Genomic DNA, 22,942 nt, shown 5'->3' on the forward strand with positions numbered 1-22,942 from the left:
ATGTTATATCTCAAGTTTGGCTCTTTTCCTGAGGCCCTCCCAGCCCCAGTGCAATGTCTCTACGGGGTTGATTTCATCTCGGGACGCTGGTAGGGCTAGTTTAGTGCAGCATGGAGGGGGAGGGGCACTGCCCTATCGATCTCTACCACAACTTGTGGCTGGAATGGCGTGGGATGAATCCAGTTGTGTAAAAACCGGGCTTTGGGCGCAATAAGCATATAGTTGAACATCAGGGGTGCCTAGTCTGCCCTGTTTCAGTGAAAGAGTCAAGAGTTCCGAAGACACATGCTTGTTTGCCTGCCCAAACCAGTGATATCAACAGGGAGTGCATTACCCTAAAGAAGGCTTGCATGAGTGGGAGTTTTATGAACAAATATTCAAATATTAGTAGTATAATCACTTTTGCTATTACAATTCTACCTGCTAGCGACAGCGGCAGCCTGGACCACAGCTTTACCTGGCCCTCCAGCCACACCACTGCTTTCCTGTAGTTAGTGCCCCACAATTCCTGTACATCCCGGCTCAGCCAGATTCCCAAATAACGCACAGGGCCTCCTTCAGCCCTTTAAGTGTGCAATCCAACAGACAGGGAGCAGTGGGATCTGTTAATGGAAAAAGGACAGATTAGGCCCAATTGATCTGGATCCTGGACAGTTCCCCAAATTTGATAATCTCTCTCAAAACCGGGTTTAAGTTATCAGCAGGGTTGTTGATGTACAAAGTTATATCGTCTGCATAGAAGGATATAATTAGACCTCTAGTTGTAAACCCCAGACCTCAAGCTGCATAGTGCTGTCAAATTCTTGCAGTCAGTGGCTCCATAGCTATAGCAAAAAGCAGGGGAGAAAGAGGGCATGCCTGCCGTGTACCACACGTAATTTGCAGCTGTGATGAAACCAATCTAACTATTTTTTTATTTACACCTGCAGATTTAAAACAATTTACCATGGTTTCTACAGACTTTAATTAGCTAGACACACCGCCATAGTGGCAATGGATCTGCTAGAATGAAAATTAGACGTAGGAAGAATCCAAGACCAGCTTTTACTTCTTCATTTATCTAATTTTTATTCAGAACAAAATCTTTATCATGACTGACATTTATGCATTAGTAAATCTTTATTCAGTAAAACTTAAACTTTATTTCAAAATGATAATTTTTTTATTTAGAGCTCAGAAAAGTTGCATTTTAGAGATCAGTTAAAGTTCAGAAAAGAACAGATAGTTCCAAATTAATTTTCTCCTAACATCCCTGACTAACGCCCTCATCTTATCCTAATATTCTGCAAAACAAACAAGTAAAATCATAACGTTTCTTACATCCAGGAATCAGTCAGCAATCGGGCAGCATCTCCGATAGAAATTGGAAAGGCGGCCCCTTCTAGTCAAATCAAGGGGTTTTTATACCCTAATTTCCTAACTTAATCTATCTAAAAAGTATATAACATCTCTTATTCAAAATTTCATTGGACAATTTCGGGGTGGGTGAGCATAATCTCACCATTACAGCATCATTTTCACAAAGTGTCAGCAAAAAAATAATGGGGCTTTGTTTTAGGACAGTCTTTGGCCTAGCCATTTCCTTGAGTGGCAACATCAGGCAATATTCCCATGTTCTCAACGTTTAGTCACCCAGGTTTGGCACCCATCCATGGTTCCGGATGACATCAGCCTTGAACCTCCTCGAGCACAGGCAGTTCACTCTGACTTGCAGATTTTTGGCGCTCCTGCGCAATTCAGCTCTTGATCGCAGTTTACCCGAGCAACCATCTTTGTCTAGGCCTCAAAGGCCTCTTTCGGAACTATAATGAAAATAAACACAGATTTATGTTAATTATTGAATTTTGTACCCATTCTGTTTCCCTCCCACTTAACTAATGTTTCCCAGTTAGTTGTTACCTAGCAAATAAGCCACATAAATGCATTTTATACTTACATTTCGACCTCTCCACCACATAAATGAATACAATAAGCACATATATATTGCGTTTTGGTTATTTTTCAAGCTGTGCATTAATTCACAATACAATAACAATACATATCAGCTAGGTTTTATTTGCATCATTCAAGCAGATTCATTCTCCCCGTGTATAATAATGAAATGATGTTTCCCCTTTACTTTTATAGTTGATTAGTTTCACAAAACATGCAGTCAATACATATTAGTACAATACAGCAAGCGGTGTTTTTAGTATTTCAGATAAGGAAGGGCGCACTACCTAGTGTGGACATTTAGTGTGTATAAATAGCTATGTAATGGCGTGGTGTGGAAGGGCGAGCGGATAAGACCCCTTAACCATTCCAAAGTAGGTCTGTCACCAAACCTACGAGACAATGTAAAACAGCAATGCCCTCGCACACAACAAACAAGGTATGTAAACAGTGGTTATAAAATAAACAACATTCTATGTATAGAGCCAATCGTTGAAACAATTGCAATTTCGTTCTGTTTCTTGGAAGATGGATATAAGTTTATTAGTTCCACAACCAGCCAACACGTGTTGCGTCGCGTGGGAACAAATCACTACGACTCCTCAGGGCTTAAGACACAACCTACACTCGTGTAGGTCTGGAGTGATATTTCTACTAAATCTGATCGCGTAAAAGATGGTTAATCCTATCCGTCTCAGCTGAGCACGTGTGTTTAGCGAAAGGAGAAAAGCAAATGCTAGAAACGTCTAAGGAGGTTCCAGGTGTGGTGGCAACTTCCGTCAATCGGAGTGATAATTGAAGAAGGGTTATTTGAATCTTCACGTGGTGGTGATCTCACGGATTTAGCGATCATCAGCACACGGAATCAAAGTGCTGTATCGGCGGTGCTTAATAAGTGTGCAGATTAAGCCCAAAACCGGGAGGGGATCCAACGGCAGGTTTAGATTCGCGTGGGTGCAACTTGAATCAGGAAGTATCAAGACCGCGGCATCCCTCCTCCTTTGGTTTCCGTCGCCGTTTTCCAAATACGGACCACCTCGCTCCATCAATTCTCTCATCTGGTGATTTTATCACCAAATAACCCTCAAAACTTTGGAAAATTTAGCAGAACATGTTTCAGTTTCCTTTTGTTAATATCATTCATACCTTTGTCTCTTTCTCTTTCGAATTTTTAAAAACCTTCTCTTTAATCTCTTCCATTTCTATCTCTGTCATGAACTCCCCCCTCCTCTCCACTTGTAGAAGACACCTGTATTGCCGCGATCCGGCTCATGAAGCAAGCTGCGGTGCTGATTAAGGCGGAACTACAAGGACCAGCATGCTTAGCGAGGTCCGTGCGACGACCGGGAATGCCTACATATAGCCGGCCTCATCATAGCCTCGGCGTCGGATATTTAGAGTCATTGTCGACCTGGACGGCTGCCCTGAACTACGCACCGTGGCGTTAGTCACCCGCAGCCACCCTGAGAGCAAGAGAGAGGCCAAGGGCTTTGCGCCGCATCTCGCTACTCAACCCTATAGAACCGGGTGTCAGCTGGACACCACTTGAGAAACTCCGGACAAGACTTAGAGGAGACGCCGTCTGCAGGGGTGGCTGCAGCGTCTCGTCTGTTATCGTCTAGAACCACCAAACAGGAACCGAGGAGTTTGGAGGCAAGATCGAGCGGCTGCTCTCTGCCCCCGTCCCCACTACTCGTGAATGTGTACATTGTGAAATACTCTAGCAGAGACGCACGCCACGGAGGCGTTTGCCGCGTCTCTGCATTTCATTGTGCTTCTTCAAAAAGGCATTGCTACGGTGCACAGGGCTGTGCACATAAAGCGGAGGAGGTCGAGCGGCTGCTCCCTTCATTCTTGGTGGGAACTGCATGTGGTAGAGTGCCCGGACGGCCTCCCAAGTTCGTGGTTTCCCTGCAAAAACATCACACGTCATTAGCAGCATACAAACGGCATTTTCGGCCATTTCTTAGCACAGTGCCCTCCGTTGGCGAATACCGGGACCGGTATTCATGCGGAGGACGGTGAGAGCCTCATACAGGCGTCAGGAAACATGCTGCTAATGGGTATCATTGACTTTCCCTTATGTTTATTTCATTGACGATTCTTTGTCTTTTGAACATATCTTATGGTTTACTTATTGGTTCCTTACGTTTATCCGGACCTTCCTTTATTTTGATCCAATAAATACACTTGGTCAGATACAACTGGTTGGGGTCTGATTCTCTTGCCTTGCATTGTCTTTTCCCGATCCCGGGTATTCCAGAGGTTACAATCTCATTCTTTTCTCTCCTTCTTGCTAATCGTTCTTCATTTCTTTTCTTCATGAAGTTTCTGAAATCTCTTCTACCCTTGTAGATACAGCATAACCTTATCATAAAAATCATTATCACTAAAATTGTTATCGGTATTAGTATTTTACCTATAATTGAACTACCTATTTCCAGAAACTAATGCTTGATAGCTGAGAAACTTTTACCTAGCTTTTCAAGGACACCTTCAACCTCCAGTGGTTCAGTTTCTCGATGCAAATCTGTAATATTTGTAATATACTTTTCAATATTCTGACTTTTATCTGAAATATAAGTACAACAATGTTGAACTTTCAATATTCCACAGACTCCTCCCTCTCTTGCTAAAATTATATCAAGAGCAAGTCGGTTTTGCATAACCATAGCTCTCATAGCAACCATTTCAGTATCTAACATCAGGAATCCTCCTGTGGTATCTGTTGATAATTTATCAACTATTGTGGACAATTTTCTGATTCTATTTGCATTAAACGAAATTCTCACTGCTGGTATCAGTGCACCAAATACATCACCTATTATTTCTAATGCAGTTTCTCTTCTTTTTCTACTTAAGACTTTACCTATCTCATGCTTTCCATTAGTTCCTCTATCTACATGGAAAATTTTAGGAAAGACCAAACCCACATAACATGTCACATACCAGTGGTCTAGCAGTCTATAATAGGCTTTATTCCCACATATGAAATAAATTCCAGGAAAAACAGGATCATTTCCTCCTTTAAATCCCCAGCCCCCTATAATTCAATAGGTGTCTTCACATTGACTCGCACCCATAAAATAATTGTCATACATCAAATTATCTCTCCTAATACAACATTTTCCCAACATTGGTGCATCTATATTGATTGCTACATTCACATTTTTATCCTCAATATTTTCATCATCAAATGTGTAATATTTAGACTTTGCATGCTTCATTTTCTCTTTTCGTTTGTAAGCAATTCTTCTTTCCTCAACCATATTTAACCGCATCGCTGCTAGAGCGATTCCCCTGCTGTGCTGGACAGCAATAAAAACGGGTGTGGTTATGACGAGCTGACGCACAGGAGCATTGTGCTGCATGACGAGCTGAGCTCGTAATGAGCATGAAAGGGGTTAAGAATGTTTTCTCCTCAACTCTCATTTTACATGTCAAGTTATTATTAAATGCGTACTCATGTGTTAACTCATCTATTTCTAGAAAATATTCTCCCATTACCTCCGCATGTTTCCTCTTATTTATTGTGGCATCTATTTTCAATTTTGCAAATATTTCATCCACATTGGAATAATGATATTCCAAATTTCCCAGTCTTGTAAAACAAACTTGCAATTACACTACATGTCACTCCATATGTAAGAGGAAGGTGGTGATAGGTCACCCCTTCTGACACTGATGCTGGCAATTTTACACAAACATAACAGTCATCAACATTCATTGTTTTGATGTATTACAGCAATAACTTTGAAAAAGTGTTTTTAGTATAGTCACCAATAGATCTATCCTGATGCAACTCTGGCTTGTACACATAACTCTCATGCACTTTTTCTTTCTCAATTGAATTACTTGTACTCACATTTGATTTTAACTTTGTTAAATTAGTTTGGAGAGGAATCACAATAGCTAAAATTATCCATAATATAGTCATCAATCCCATACATATAGTGAAACATCGGCACAATTTTCTAAAAATAGAGCATTTCGTTCTATGATTGTTCATTGTCATTTTCCCTAACACCGTTTCTTCGACCTTGTGTCACCTATAGATTTCACACCACTTAATACTATAACAAGTTTTGTTCGACCTTGTGTCAATTTCTACTCTAAGTTATATTATAATTAAAATTTCTAACAAGTTTTCTTCGACCTTATTTCAGCTCCGACCTCTTCTATATTTACAAAATCCGTCTCACAGGACTTCAGACCTTTTATTTGAATATCATATACTTTGAGCACCTAACTTTCCATTTCTTAATTGACTTCTTTACTCACTATTCCCAACTGTCTTTGGGTTGTACAGTTTTTCTTGACTGCTATTAACTTCAACAATTGGTGGCAATACAATATATGTCCACTCAGGTGATTTATATCTCTGATTTGGACGTCTTACTCTTTTTGGCCTTTGGACAATCTCTATTTTCTTTCCGAATGTTTCCTTTTTACTGGTAATCTCATTTACTTGATCTTCTTGCTCTTTTGTTTTATTTATTATTTTGAATCTCTATCCTCCAGCTTCTTTAGGCCAATTATCTCCTTTGCAGACTTTCTTAGTCTTTGGCTCTACAGTGTTATGCTCCACTCTAAAAGCTCTTTTTCTCGTGCTTTTTCTTAATGGAGTATCATCTGCACTGTCATCAGTTTCACTTTCAGTATCTTCTACTGTATCATTGATTATGATCTTTACAATGTCTTTATCTTCGTCAGTTTTTGTTTTCTCTACTGTAACTCTGTCAGGAGCACTTTCATAACTGGTACTTGGAACCTCATCCTTATCGTGAGTTGCTTCCTCTTCCCCAGTTTCAGGATTTCCGTTCCTACTTCCAGAGTCTTCAGTTTGCGTTTCAGTTTTCTCTTTTTCAACAGCTCTTTTTTCACTTTCTTTTGCGCATTTACTGGTGCTTATCTTTACCGATTCTCGACCTTCAAGTTGATATTCTGAATCTGGTATTTCAACAATCTCCCTTTCACCTTCACCTTCAGACGCAGAACTGGCTTCTGATACTTCCAGATGTCGACGTTCTTGTCGATCTTCAGTATCTGGATCCTTTTCTGGTTCACCTTCAGAATCGGAGTCAGTTGTACTTTCACCGTCGTATGAGTATTCAGGTTCAGGCACACGGATGGCGTGATTAGCATGAACCCACCTTTTCAATCCAGCACACTTGACTGCAGTAGTACTAACCAAGATAATTTGACGTGGTCTCTGCCACCTTGGTACTAGACAATTTCTTCTGCGATGAACTTTCACTCTTACCCAGTCCCCAGGGACTAGATCATGAGCTGGAGTTTTCTCTTTTGTGTTGGATTCAGTTCCCACCTGGTGGAGCACAGAAGTTACTACATCAGATAGATTCTTTCAGTAATCCAGAATGATGTCATCATTTATGGTCAGTAACTTATTAACTGGTACATAAGCCTGTCTCATCACCCTACCCATTAAAATCTCATGGGGACTTAATCCAGTTTTTCTGTCAGGAATACTTCTCAATGTCATTAAGACAAGTGGCAAAGCATCAGGCCACTTCATTCCTGTTGCCAAACACATCTTTGCAATCCTGTTTTTAATTGTTCCATTTACCTGTTCAACTACTCCTGAAGCTTGAGGTCTATATGCACAATGTAGTTTCTGGCGAATATCCAGAGTTTCACAAATCATTTGCATCAACTCATTTTGGAAATGCGGGCCTCTGTCCGATTCAATCGTAACCGGGAACCCAAAACGTGATATTATCTCTCGCAAGAACAGTTTAGCAACAGTTATTCCATCATTCCTCTGCGTGGGGAAAGCTTCTACCCATCGAGAGAACAAACAGATAATCACAAGAACATACTTAAGTCTGTTGCATGGAGGCAGTTCAACAAAATCCATCTGGACTCTTGTATATGGGCCACCCTCCCGTCCCATGGTTCCCAAACTTACAACAGTTTTTCTGTTTGGATTGAATTGTTGGCAGACCAAGCATCTTTGACACAAACTTTCAGCAATCATCCTGAATTTAGGATTATACCAAGTCTGCCTAAAGAGACGAATCATAGCGTCTCTGCCAATGTGTGCTTGACCATGGTACATTCGGGCCATATCTGAAATCATGCTATCAGGCATTACTGGTCTTTCACCTTTGTAAACCCAAATTTCGTCTTCCTCCCTTTGTCTGCAACCTGATTTTAACCAAACATATTTTTCCTCTGTTCCTGCCTCTTCCTGCATCTGCTTCACATCTTGCCAAGTTTCCACTACAGTGGTTAGCATTAAAGGACTTGGAACATGTTCTTCAGTTTTCTCCCGATTGATTGAAATTTGATTTTTAGCGCAATGCTTTGCAATTGCATCAGCATAACTGTTTCCTCTGGTGATATAATCCTCACCTTTTTTATGGGTGGAACATTTTACCACAGCTAATTTTTCAGGCAACTGTATCACATCAATCAATGTCTTTACAAACTCTGCATTCTGAATAGGTGTTCCTGCCGAGGTCAAATAACCTCTTTGGGACCAAAGTTGTCCATAATAATGAACAACTCCATAACCATATTGACAACAGTCACTATGGTTACTTTCACCTCTTTTCCTAATTCACATGCTCGTATCTAAGCAATTAACTCTGCTATTTGAGCAGAATAAATTCCTTTCAGACAAGATGCTTCCAGCACTTCTGCTACTGTACAGACAGCATATGCAGCACTTAGGATACCACTCTCTGTTCTCAAACATGATCCATCCAAAGGTTCATCTTTGATGTCTGGTCGAGGCTTTGTGCAATACTCCAGAACATCCAAACACCTGTGATCGAGCTAACTTTTTACTTCTGCTTCAACTGTGTCAGGCAACAGTGTCGATGGGTTAACATTCACACATCTTACGATTGTCACATTTTCAGCTCCCAAAAATATTTTCGCATAACCAGTCATTCTGCTCTTTGTCATGTACTGGGTCTTTGCTCTTGTGAGGAGAATCCCCACTGAATGAGGTACATAGACCCTCACAGGCAATCCCATCACAATTCCTTCACTTTGTTCCAGACTTACACTGGTTGCTGCTACTGCTTTCAGACAACCTGGCAAAGCCTTTGCAACAGGGTCCAAAACAGCTGAGAAATACGCAATTGGTTTTCTCCTTCTTCCATACCTCTGAATTAATACTGACAAAGCACATCCTTCTCGCTCACTGCAATATAACTCAAACTCCTTTTCATAATCAGGTATTCCCAAAGCTGGTGCTTCACACAATTTAGTTTTTAGCTGTTCAAATGCTTCCATCTCCGTTTTAGTCAGAACAATAGGGTCTCTGATATCTGCTTTTGTCAGTCTCTGTAGTGGTTTTGCAATCAATGAAAATCCACTTATCCACTGTCTACGGTAACCCACCATTCCTAAAAACATTCTTACTTGTCTTTGAGTCTTAGGTGGTTGCATTCCTTGTATCATTTTGATTCTCTCAATTGCGACCTGTCTGATTCCTTTAGCAATCTTGTGACCTAAATACTGCACTTCTTTCTGACAAAACTGTAATTTTGATGGTGACTCTTTATGTCCCTCCTCAGCCAAATGATTCAACAATGCCACTGTATCAATTACACAGGCATCTTTTGTTTTTGATGCAACCAAAAGATGGTCAATATACTGTACCAACACAGATTCTCCAGGCATGCTCAGATTTTCCAATGATTTCTTTAGCAGCTGATTAAAAATCGATGGACTCTCAGTGTATCCTTGTGGAATTCTACACCAAGCTAGGATACGATTTTGGAAACGGAACGCAAAAATTGGTTGGCTTTCTGGATGCAATGGAACAGTAAAGCACGCATTGCATAAGTCAATCGCTGTATACCACTCTGCATCATGTGGTATTTGATACAAAATCACTGCTGGATTTGGGACAATTGGACAACGTGGGGCAACAAATTTATTTACTATTCTCAGGTCCTGCACAATTCTAAATGATCCGTTTCGCTTCTTCAATCCCATAATTGGCGAATTACAAGGACTGCTTTCAATTTCTCTTAAGATTCCCTGCTCAATCATTTTATCAATCACTGGAGTAATTCCTTCAATTACCTCTGCTGTCATTTTGTACTGAGGTATATTCGGATAACTTGCACCTTCTTTTATAGACACTTTCACAAGATCAACTCCTTTCATTAAACCTATATCTTTTCCAGTGAAATCCCATACACTTTCCTTTACTGCCTCTTTCAGTTCAACAGGAATTTTTTCTTTATCAAAAACTGGAAAAAAATGTTCTTGTTCTCCCTCAATCATGAGCATCGTCAGTTTATACAAACTATCCTTCTCTGGAGTCTGCAAATTAACAGGACTGCTGTCGCACACTACAAACCGATGCATATCCTTGTATGTCCCAATCTCTATCTCAACTGGTTTCGTCAATGGAGTATTGATTTGTCTGTTAGCTACACCTACAACCTGGATTGTCTCACCCGAGAGAGGAAGATTCTGAATTTCCACTGATCTAACAGTAGAACGGGTAGCACCAGTGTCCACTAAGAAAGTTATTTCCACATTGTTCACCTTTCCGCTCACAAATGGACCTGACTGATCTACCTCAAGAGTGGCTCCAAGCACACACTCTTCTTCCTCCCTCAGGCACCGTCACAAACTTTCATCCGACTCACTGCCATTCTCCTCTTTTAACCAATATTGAGGACACGCATTTACTTTTTGCGGTCTTTTTACCTATTCACCTCTGCTGAATCCTGTCTCTGCACTGTATCTCTGCTGATTTCCACTGTATGGCAGTGGCGGTTGCGGCACCTGACTCTGCTGATTTGCTATCTGCTGTTGCTGTGGTTGCTGCTGATATACCTCAAACTGCACCTGCGGATTCAATGATGTATGTTCCCCATTAACTCTAGGCGGACACTTACACTCTCGTTTCCAATGCCCTATCTGGCCGCAATTAAAACATGGCATTTTCTTTTTTAATTCATCAATATTTCCCACCAATTTAGGTTTACCTTTAAACCCACCTTGATTCCCTGCATTCTTACTCTCCATCTGTGCTACTTGTTGTTCAGCTACTTTTACTTGTGCCCACATGGCTTTCTCTTTCAGCTTCTTTTGTTTGGCATCAATCTCCTCACTACAATATTTTGCTTGTCTCAGTACTTTATCTACTGAACTTGACTGCCAATCCATCATGCTATGTCTTATCATATCTGAAATTTCTGGTCTCAATCCATATACAAATCTGTACACAAAATGACGCATGTCCTTTTCATTTAATTCCTCATACCCACTATACTGTTTGAAAACTAACAACAACCTCTCATAAAATGAATGCACAGTTTCTTTTGGCTCTTGGGTAGTTCTGTCTATTTTTACCCAATCGGTTTCTTTTGGAGTTATCTTGATTTTCAACCATACTATCACTTGCTCGTATTTCCTCATCACATCTGGTGAGGGAGCTCCCATTTTCTCATCTCTGGGATATTCCTCCCTTGGCCAATCCACAGATATTTTACATTCTGTCCATAATTCTGTTGGCACCACTATGTCAAATAATCCATCTAAATCAATCCATAGTAACTTTGACACTTTTACAAATCTGTCAACTTGTCGATACCATTCTACTGGATTCTCTCTCAATCTGGGGAAATCATTTGTAAACGACAATATATCTTGTCTGCTCCAAGGCACATGTACATATCCTCCTCCAGGAATTTCTCTCATGGGGAATTCAGTTGCCAATTTTCCCTTATCTCTAACAGGAAAAGCTCAAGTAGATTTATCACTATTTTCTTCCTTCTTCTTTGCCCACTTGACTCTCCATTTACCTACATCACCCCATTTGCGTAACAACACAATCAATTATTTTATCTGTAGTTGTCTTCCTGCAGTATTCATATTTTCAATGTCTCTCTGCAAAATCTACTTGATAAGATTTCTGGAATGATTTTATTTTAGAAAAATCTATTCCATATTCACTTGCAACTTATTGGTCATACATTGTCTTAGCTCTCCATGTTATGCTTTTACATAAAAACATGAGCTCATCATCCTGATAGGTTTTTAATCTATCTGTTCCGATTGTTCCAATTATTAATTCCTCCATATCTATTTTTAGTTTTGCTACAACCAGCCATTTTAATTCCTGTTCCTTTAGTTTTAACGTTTTTATCAACTCACTCAATTCTCTATCCGATGGACTCTTTGGCGTTTGTGTTAGATCTATTTTCCCTGCACTCCTCTCTGGAGTTGCAGAGTCAGATTCTGCTCCTGTCGGACATTCGCATGTCAAATTTTTATTATAAGTTAATTCTGGTGGATTTACACTTATATTCTGTCTTATTTCTGATAAATCAGGACAAGTACTCTCTCTTGTTCTCTGTAAACTTTGTTGTAACGGAATTGTTAATCTTGGCTCTTTTATTTTCTGATCATCAAATACTGGTATCACAGGTCCTATCGTTACTGGCACAGTTACAGCTTCCATATTTTTAGTAAGATTTTAAATCAATTCATATGCAGAACGATAATATTCAGACATACTCGGCTGTTCAATACTTTTTTTTTCTGCGCTTATCACAATTCTGTGTGAATCATTACCTTGCACAGGAGTTCCTGTAATTCTAGCTTCTCCTATTGGTGTGCTGGGACATATCTTGTTTCTACTCTTTCAGGAAAATCTCTAAAATTTGATGGTTGTTTTGGCGTTCCATTAACTCTTTCTTCTGACATTGGGGCATTTGGAGTAGTCCATAAAGAACTTGGCTGATACGGGGGTGGTCCCCTATTTAATATTTCTTCTAAGACAGCATCCTCAGATTCACTTTCACCATAGCCTTGATTACCTGTTTCCATATTGTTTTTCTTCTCTGTACTTTTCCGTCCCTCATATTCTTCTACCAATCTAACAGGATACATGCCATCACACATATTTCCATCCCTCCATCTTCGCATTCTAGTCTCATGTGTTTCTCCCCACAAATCTCTTCCTTTACCTCTTGGTCTAAGATGTCTACTCAACCTCTCACACTCCATTTGATGCATCTCATCTTCCCACTCAACTAACGCCTCAAATTGAGTTGGTCTGGGTCTCGGTTCAAGTTTCATCATTTTGTCTCTCAAATTTCTCAAAACAGCGAAATCAAATGATCCCCCTTCCGGAAAAGCTAACACATCATCAACCTTGGTATAATTTGCCCAATTTTCCAACCAAACACTCATAACTACCTCTTTGTCTTTTACAAACATGTTTTTCAGCTTTTTAAACCATGCAGGTTTCTTCCTCTCATCATCATAGTAGTAGTATGACATTTTCGTTAACTTTTCCCTGCTTACAAAAGATCGCACACTTCCCTGTTTGTGGTTCCGTATACCAACCTATAGCAGCGCAGTTCACACTATCATACCAATTAGAACACGATACGTTTTTCTAAGTGCTTAACCAATCACTTTACTGCTTTTTCGTGATGAACGTATCAGCTCTTACTCTGTCTCGGTCACGTTGACCAATCCCAGCGCGGCACTTTTGACGTCACCAGCGCTCCGGCTTCTGCAGCGCCGACTGACCCCTCCTTTACAGGGTTTTTTCAAGAAGCCGTATTTACAAGATATTTTACAAAATCAGTTAGTAACTTACACAAAACAAATCCACTAATCTGTTTCGCTAATAAAGTGATAGAATTTTTCAATCGTACAAGTATTCTGTAACCGGAATAGACAACGCTTATCTCCTCAGAATTTTTTAGACTCGCCGATAAAGCAACACTACTGGTTTTACCCTTCTATCAGGCAATAACGATCTCGCTTCTCTAGGAAAGCACATACAGTAGCGTCAGTCCCAGAGTTTCGCTTGAACGCGTATTGCAATCTCATTTACACACGTTCATATGGAAAACCCTATTCATATATACATGAACTCTGTGTTACCAGTAGGCAGCGCGTCCACTAACCCACCACAGAATTCCTCTTTTGTTAGCAAAAGAGAGACGCCACTCCCTTTACCCTTCAAGCAAGCTTGGGTTAAGAACTATTACTCTCCCAGCAGTAAGTTTTAGTCGGGAAGCACAGAATGATCCATATACTTGAAGGCTGAAATTTTATAGACTGTCCTCACTATACATTTATCACTTCACACCTAAGGTCCCTAAACAGTGATATGCGATGATACGACCGCAGTATTCGGCAATACTCCTTTTTTGAAACAGACTAATTCACTGTACGACTACCTTGCCACACTTCCTCCACCTGCAGACGGAGGCACTGGTTTCACCCTACTTATGAAACCTTTTCAGGACTACATATAACGTAATACAAACTCAACAAATGTTAGTCATAATTCTGTACATCAAACTCGATATAATACTTTATACATAACCATAGCTAATTTCCTTAGCAACCACTACTCTGATACCAAGTTATAACTGTTAGAGCGCCTCTCCAGAAATCATTTCTAATCAATACTCACCATTTCCCTGAAACCTTAAAACACACACTAATCCTGCATCAGTGGGGCCCATAACACTGCGCATTTACCCTGATCACTTACACTTGGTCTCAAGGCTTTGGTGAATCACAATTGAAGAAACGTTGTAACATTTTGGTGGAGCGTCTAAACCTATTTAACTATTTATTATTTACACCTGCAGATTTAAAACAATTTACCATGGTTTCTACAGACTTTAATTAGCCAGACACACATAGTGGCAATGGATCTGCTAGAATGAAAATTAGGCGTAGGAAGAATCCAAGACCAGCTTTTATTTCTTCATTTATCTAATTTTTATTCAGAACAAAATCTTTATCAGGACTGACATTTATGCATTAGTAAATCTTTATTCAGTAAAACTTAAACTTGATTTCAAAATGATTATTTTTTTATTTAGAGCTCAGAAAAGTCGCATTTTAGAGATCAGTTAAAGTTCAGAAAAGAACAGTTAGTTCCAAATTCATTTTCTCCTAACATCCCTGACTAACGCCCTCATCTTATACTAATATTCTGCAAAACAAACAAGTAAAATCATAAAGATTCTTACATCCAGAAATCAGTCAGCAATCGGGCAGCATCTCCGATAGAAATTGGAAACTTCGACCCCTTCTAGTCAAATCCAGGGGTTTTTATACCCTAATTTCCTAACTTAATCTATCTAAAAAGTATCTAACATCTCTTATTCAAAATTTTATTGGACAATTTCGGGGTGGGTGAGCATCATCTCACCATTACAGCATCATTTTCACAACGTGTCAGCGAAAAAATAATGGGGCTTTGTTTTAGCACAGTCTTTGGCCTAGCCATTTCCTTGAGTGGCAACATCAGGCAATATTCCCATGTTTTAAACGTTTAGTCACCCAGGTTTGGCACCCATCCTACGTTCCGGGCGACCTCAGCCTTGAACTTCCTCGAACACAGGCAGTTCACTCTGACTTGCAGATTTTTGGCGCGCCTGCGCAGTTCAGCTCTTGCTCGCAGTTTACCCGAGCGACCATCTTTGTCTAGGCCTCAAAGGCCTCTTTCGGAACTATCATGAAAATAAACACAGATTTATGTTAATTATTGAATTTTGTACCCGTTCTGTTTCCCTCCCACTTAACTAATGTTTCCCAGTTAGATGTTACCTCGCAAATAAGCCACATAAATGCATTTTATACTTACATTTCGACCTCTCCACCACATAAATGAATACAATAAGCACATATATATTGCGTTTTGGTTACTTTTCAAGCTGTGCATTAATTCACAATACAATAACAATACATATCAGCTAGGTTTTATATGCATCATTCAAGCAGATTAATTCTCCCTGTGTATAATAATGAAATGATGTGTGCACTTTACTTTTATAGTTGATTAGTTTCACAAAACATGCAGTCAATGCATATTGGTGTTATGGGACATTAACTTTACGAGGGGTACATACAATTTTGTGTTTGCCACCTCGCTCCATCAGCGGCATGCCCCTGTGGGCTGAGGATGGTTTGTTGGTGGCAGTGTTGCAGACGTTTGTCGCAAGCTTGCACATGTTGTTTTTGCAGGTTTTGGGGCAGGTTAGCATCCCAGCATGTCTCCGCGGGGATGATGTGTCTTTCGGGTCAGGATGAACAAGTAGAACTTGTCGGCAGTGATGGTCAAAGGGATTGCACCTAAGCCAGGAATGTTAGCACCCATCCACACCAAGCCGATTGTTACGGTCACCCTGCGGCCGCATTTACACAGCCCAGCCGTAGACCCTTGTGGTTGTCAGTGCCATGAAATACTAAATTGAACTGAACAGGAGGCGTGTCTGTGGGTTACACCTGCAGAAGCTTGGGAAGAGCTAGACTCCACCCATGGACAAGGTGTAGGTTTAAGTAGTTGGAGTGGCACTCTTAGTTGACTAGGGGTTCGATGCTACACGAAGGAATTGCCGCGTTGCGGCCAGATCACGGGCATTGGGTGTTTCCCAGGGGGCAGCAAGTGGAGGCAAGGCTCTTTCCTAATCTGGCACCAGAACACAAGGTAGTCAGGACCAACTTGTCTGTTGGGGGACTTGTATAGGCATCTGGGTAGTTGTGACTCAACGAAGGGGTGAGTTGTCTCTGATAGTGGGCACAATACATATATATTTGTCTCTGGGCTTACAGTTGTTTGGAGCCTGTCTCATTTAGAGGTGTGCCCTGGTGAAAATTGTGTATTTAAGGTTTGCATGACCAGTGCAGTTGTGGTATCTCCTAGCGGACCCACTGAAGGTGTACTGAAGCAACAGGAAACTGGGAATCTGGGTTTTCGTCACCTTGGCAGGTTCAAAGCATCCAGGGTTGGAGAAGGACAGTAGGTACTGTGCATCTGTGATCCGACGGCAGTTAGGCAAGTGGGGTGTGCTGCATAATTTGTAATTGCGCAAAAGGTTGAGGTGTAGTGGGCACAAGACAAATATTGTATCAAACCACTTTGAGACCATTAAGGTGTTCACCAGGGTTTAGCAATCTAACGGGTGTGTGAAACCGTCTGGTAGACGGGTGAAGTGCAGCCCAGAACCAAGGGAGGTGACTTGTTCCTGCAGTTCAAATCAAAGGTCTGCCAGGTTAGCTTTGGTAGCCTCACGGTGTTGACGCTGTCAGCCAACATAGTGTGCTGCTGGCCCAAGAAATGGGGGAACAAGGTGCCAAGCACAAAAGGCTACTACGCAAAAGATCATTTGGCACATCTAGGATCAACAATGATTACAATTTAATGGAGCAGGTAATTTTCCACCTATGGGATTGCCCAAGGGTGGGCAGTGTGAATGCCCCTGCCCCCCTTTTCATGAATATTTTAGGATAGGGTTAGGTAGGACCTAGTCAGTCCTTAATGTTAGGCACCATATCGCTCAGTGCGCACTGTATTAAATCAGACATATTCTCTTAACTGGTATGCCAGGGGTTTCACCACGGAGGGAGCTGAGCTGGCGGAATTCCCATAATAAGGGACACATGGCAAGAGCAGGAGGGCACCCTTGCTCATTGTCACATACTTCTAGTTATGAACATTCCAGTGCATCATGATTTATAAAGCAAAGGGACTGCAAAGGTTAAGCATAATCCTCCTCGCCATAATAGCCAAAGTAGGCAGGCGGGGGTGGGAGCGGTTACCCAACAAGTGGGCTGTTGTCCCGTAGATGGGGAACACAGTGATTCAGGCACACACGGTGCTAGAAAGACGGCAGCTAGATGGGATCAGTAAACAGATGGGGCAATGTGAGCCTTGGTATCTGAAATCATCACGCCCAGAGCTGGCACGGGGCTAGGTCATGTGAGGCAGTAGAACTTCCCTGCAGGAGGGTGAATCATTCTGGGCACAGGCACAGGCCAGAAGTTTCTTGGGTTTCAGCAGACACCAGCTGATCCAGGCTAACATCAAGGGATATTGGATATAGATGGGTTCATCTATCACCTGTAGGGAGGGACCCCTTGCCTTAGATTTGCAGGAGACCTGGGAATGAGCGGTCGCATGCGTGAAATGTGCAGTTTTTTTAAATCAGCAACTACAGGAATACAAGGCTCCGCTCTGTCCGTCATTACCTCCGGCGTCTTCTGAGTCGACTCAGAAGACGCTGGAGGAGTCGACTCAAAGACGCGGGAGGCAACGACAGACAGAGCAGGGCCTCGTATTTCTGAGTAAGGTTCCAGGTGAGGTGAGGTCTAGTCCTCGGCCAAGGCGGATGCCATCTGCATTCCTTGAAGTGGAGGATCAGTAAAGAAAGGTTGTATCTATTCCAACTGTGGTGATAATAATTATACTTAGTTTTGACACTTTTTGGTTCTCAAAATAAATTCTGTTTTTCTCCTCACAACTCTATTTTAAATATTGCACTCACTTTTTCCACACTCTGCACGAGGTTTCCACGTGATGATTGATTTAAGATACACACAATCAGTTTTATTTTTTTCTGGCGCTCCCTCTTTGACTCAAAGAGAGAGTTTCCCTTGAAGATAGTCTCTATGATCAAGAGACATCATTTGATTGGGTGGATGACCAGATGATAAGATTGATCACATAGAAAATTGATGGGAATCCAAGCTCTGCTCAAGGGTCTGTGCTTTTGCAATATTCGTGTTTCTCTACTTCTGTCCCTGGTAGCTCTTGGCACCTGTTGGCATCTTTTGGTGAGACCCCCAGTTCAGTAGGTTATTTATATTGTATAGATTGGGGAATAGAACTGTGGCAGGTTGTTAAACTATCCCTTTGACCCTACCATTCTCAGAGTGTTTGTTGGTGGACACTGTAACCCTGCCTGTGGTGGAGCCTACCGGGAACCACAGTCCTCTTAGTGGGCGACGAGCTGGGCAATGCATAGTGATTGAGGTGGGGAAGTAACTCCCTGAGGCTCATCCACCCAAACAACTGATGGGGACTGGCCCTGGTAATGGATGGGGGGCCTCTGAGGCTAGATTGTAAGACTTTGGATGAACCTTTGGTCCTCATTCTGCTCAAGCTGGGGACAACGGGGAGGGGATGGCGATGCAGGTCACAGAGGGTACCACAAACCTAATGAGCTGTATGACATGTATTGCATAGACATTGGCTCAATCCTACCCTGGGTACCCTGCTCCTGTAGTTTTGGCATCATTAGCAAGTGTGGCTGTCGACTACATGTGGTTGGTGCACAGATCCCTTGTACCATGGGGAAAGAGAAAAAGCTCCAAGAACAAATGCTACACAGGGCGCATTGACAAATTTAGGAAAGCCCATAATGCCCCAGATAATGGGTCCTCTCTCCTCCTGCCTACTGAACGGTCGGCCATCATCCTGCAGGTCATTCAAAATTAACTTGGAGGACAAAATCAGAGAACCCTAAACAGACAGAACACTATTATGTCACATGGTGGCAAGAGTAACAAAGACAGAAGGGTGGGAATCTGAAACCAAGTACATTCTGAAGACTTTATACACAATGGTCTGTGACCTAATAAAACTGGTCAACCAACTTGAGGTGTGGGCAGAGGATGCAGATGGGCATTCCCATAATAATAACCTAAGGATCACAGGTAAATCAGAGGGGCCTAAGAGTGACCTAATCACACGTTTCATAACAGATTAGCTACAAACTTTGGTCCCTAAAGATTTATTCTCTCCCTGCAGTGTGATTGAACAAGTCCACAGAACACTGGCTCCAAAACCCAAACTAGGGGACCCCTGCTCACCGACATTGCTCATGTCTTCAATTTGCTGACAAAGACATTATATTTAGGACTTCCTGGAAATTGGGCATGCTGAAATGCCCAGCAAGAGAGAATCTCATTCTTGGAAATGAATCAAAAGTTAATGGCCATGCAAATACAATATATGCTGCTTTTTGGGCCTGTCTTAATGTAATCTTCATCAATAACTTAACATTCTCTGACAGTAGGGAGCATATCAGAAGAGGCCAGAAGTGGAAACAGTCCTTTTACAAAATGCAAACATCTCAGAAACGCAAGCGTACAGTGCCTCAGAAGATCAAAGGCCGCCCTGATCCCAGTTTATGATAGATGCTTCCAGTTGGGCATTCTTCACTTTGGGCTTTATTTAGACTTTAGCGGGGCAACTGACCTCCTGCTGCTGCAGAGATTCCAATAACTAAGTAAAGCTAATGGCGCCCTGTCCACCGTGTTTGGATGTTGCGGCAGTAGACAGTTTTCAGGCACCCCAATGTTCTTCGCTGCTGGCTAACAATACTCAATTGCATTCTCCTCCTCCCTATGCTTCGTAAACTGAAAGCATCTATTGTAGAAAGGCACATCATAATTGGGATAGTATTGTTGGCGGGACTCCATCCGACAGTAGCTTCTGTCTCGGATGCCATCGACGTGGGACAGACATTCTGGTGGATGTGGCAGCACTCTGACTATCTTCCCTCCAGAGACCCTTCGCCATGTCAGAGGGCTATAAAAACCACAAAAAAGCAATAGCTTACCGGATCGACCAGTATCTAAATAAGGCCCTAGCAGGCTCATGCATTCAAAAGAAAAATCGGTCGCAATCAGGCAGATTCTCAGAATCTGCCCCTTTGCGACCGGTAGTTTTGCATTTGGGATGCATCATCCCAAATGCAAAAATCGCAATTTAAGTAAACCTTTAAAATAGCGATTACTTAAATTGCGATTGCATTTAAGGAATTGCAAATTAAAACTCCTTAAATGCAATGCATTAAAGTAAAAAAAAATGCGATTTCACTACTAGGGGACACAAATTACTTTTGTGCATTTTCCAAAGTTTTGTGTTGCGCACACAAATGCTCTTAGGGCATGTGTGTGCGCAACCTATGTGCACAGATCAATTTCAGGGGTGCAATAGGGTGTCCTTTTGACACCCTTGCACCCTGAAATTGCATGCGCAATTTGCGAGGACCTATTGGTACTCGCAAATTGCGCATGCAATTTCCCATTCATTCCTATGGGCATGTAGGCACATAGGAATGAATTGGAAGTCATTCCTTATTTGTGACTCGCAATTTGCGAGTCGCAAATAAGGAATGTGTAGGAATAGCTATTTTTACAGCGATTCCTAAATGCATAAGCTTTTGCGAGTCCTTAATTGCGATTCCTTAATTATTGCAATTAAGGAATCGCAAAATACTACCTTGATGCATGTGCCTGTCTCCAAACTTCTCACGGCACACCTATATTCTGTGACTCCTGATCAATTAATTATGCACCAAGATGGCAGCCTTTGAAGCAACCTTGCCTCAGGGCTATGTGCAACCCCTCACTTGGGACATCAATTGACTCCTAGACCCAATGGTAGAAGTAGCAAAACTTTATTCCATCCAAAGTCCGTAATGGTGCAACAAAGAATATAAAATGCACAGTTAGGATAAATAGTTTGATAGGAATATTACAGAGCATATAAAACAACGGGTTGCAAATAAAAAAATACATTCAAAGCAGACAACTAATGTCCAAATAAAATACAATATAGCACAACATCATGTAGCGTTAGGATATTATCGACAGTACAGCATAATACAGTCAAAAACACACTTGGCCTAGTGGTTCAGCTATGGCCCAAGGCTATCTAAAACATTAGGAAAACCTTTAAAACAAGTCACAACACTGCAACTATTAGAAGCACCTTAGACCATAGTACCAATATAGAGTAGGTTGCATGTTTGATTTAAGGTCCCAGCAAAAGAAAAAGGAAGGATGGCAAAAAACTTGATTAGGGTTTGGTCATGAGCTCTGACCATTTCAAAGGTTGGGACTAACTACCTTACCTACTCTTTGAAGAGGAACCAATGATCTAAATAGGGCAACTAAGAAGACAATCAGGGTTAAAGTTGTATTTGGTACATGAAAGTGGAAACTGCGTCTCCAGGACCAAGCACCAAGCTGTCACCCTGCTTTACCAATGGAAGAATGGGGCTCCCTGGGCTATGGTAAACAGCACAGAGTTGGCGAAAGAGTACTAAAGTACAAAGGTGCATAATTGACTGGTTAATTAAAATTATGAAATGGGCCTTCATTCATGTTTCCTTGTTGGGGCAGATGAAGAGGCATATATACAAGGAGCTTGTGCAGCGTAATTTGTTTTGACGCAGCCGCGGCACAATCAATGCTGCACACTGCTCCACATTAACAAACTGATGCATTGGGATCAATGTGTCAGTTTGTAGAGACCTGCATCACATTATACTGTGCCAGGTATAATGTATGGAGGGTAGGTGTTCCCACATTAAAAGCCGGTTCGAACTGATGCAGTGAAATGTACACATTTTCACTGCACCACTCTACGATTTAACTGCATCACAATCCCTACGCCTTCTCAAACCAGGCACATGGATTGAGACAGGACTTTTAAAATGGGATTCACATCTGTGTTCTGACGCATTTCTGGAGTTGCATCAGACTTACAACCAACTCCAACAATGCGTCACTTTAGCACCAACATATGTGTTAGAATTTCTGACACATCTGTGACTCCTTGCACCATGGAGCCCTGAATTGTAAGTGCAGCACATCCATTGCATTGTTATGGCATTTGGGGCAGGCGCAAGAAATCTGATGCATCAATGCTGATGTGTCAGTTCTTGTAAATATACCACAAAGTGCGTAAAGACAAGGCACAAATTCAAAAGTGCTACTATCACTATATGGATGAAGCAGATTAAAATGAGGTCCTGCAGGTTTTGGTATTTCAGCAAGGGTTTAAAGTGTCAGGAGAAAGGAATCAAGAAATATAGACCAGCCTGCGAGTATCTACTGATGGCCCTTGAGGGTCAGTATAAAAATCCTGCAGGACACCAAAAATCTGTTGATGCCCTAGTTGAGGCAAAGAGGGTGAGTCCATCTATGCCTAGGGAGCGAGAAAAATGGGCAAAAAGACTGACATTGGTTAATGTTCTCATGTTTATACTAGTACAATCAACATTCAGTTATTAATGAAGGGCATAAGGCATAAGACCATTTACCGGTGAAACACACTAACAAGAGAATGCCAAAGCATAATTTGACTAATAGCCTTTTTGCTAAGGGAGGGGTAACCTCATTAAGATATAACTAGAATTTAAGGGACAGGTTTAAAGGTCAAAAGTTGAAGTTAAAAGGA

The sequence above is a fragment of the Lissotriton helveticus genome, chromosome 7 (genome assembly GCF_964261635.1).
Source record: "Lissotriton helveticus chromosome 7, aLisHel1.1, whole genome shotgun sequence".
NCBI lineage: Eukaryota > Metazoa > Chordata > Amphibia > Caudata > Salamandridae > Lissotriton > Lissotriton helveticus.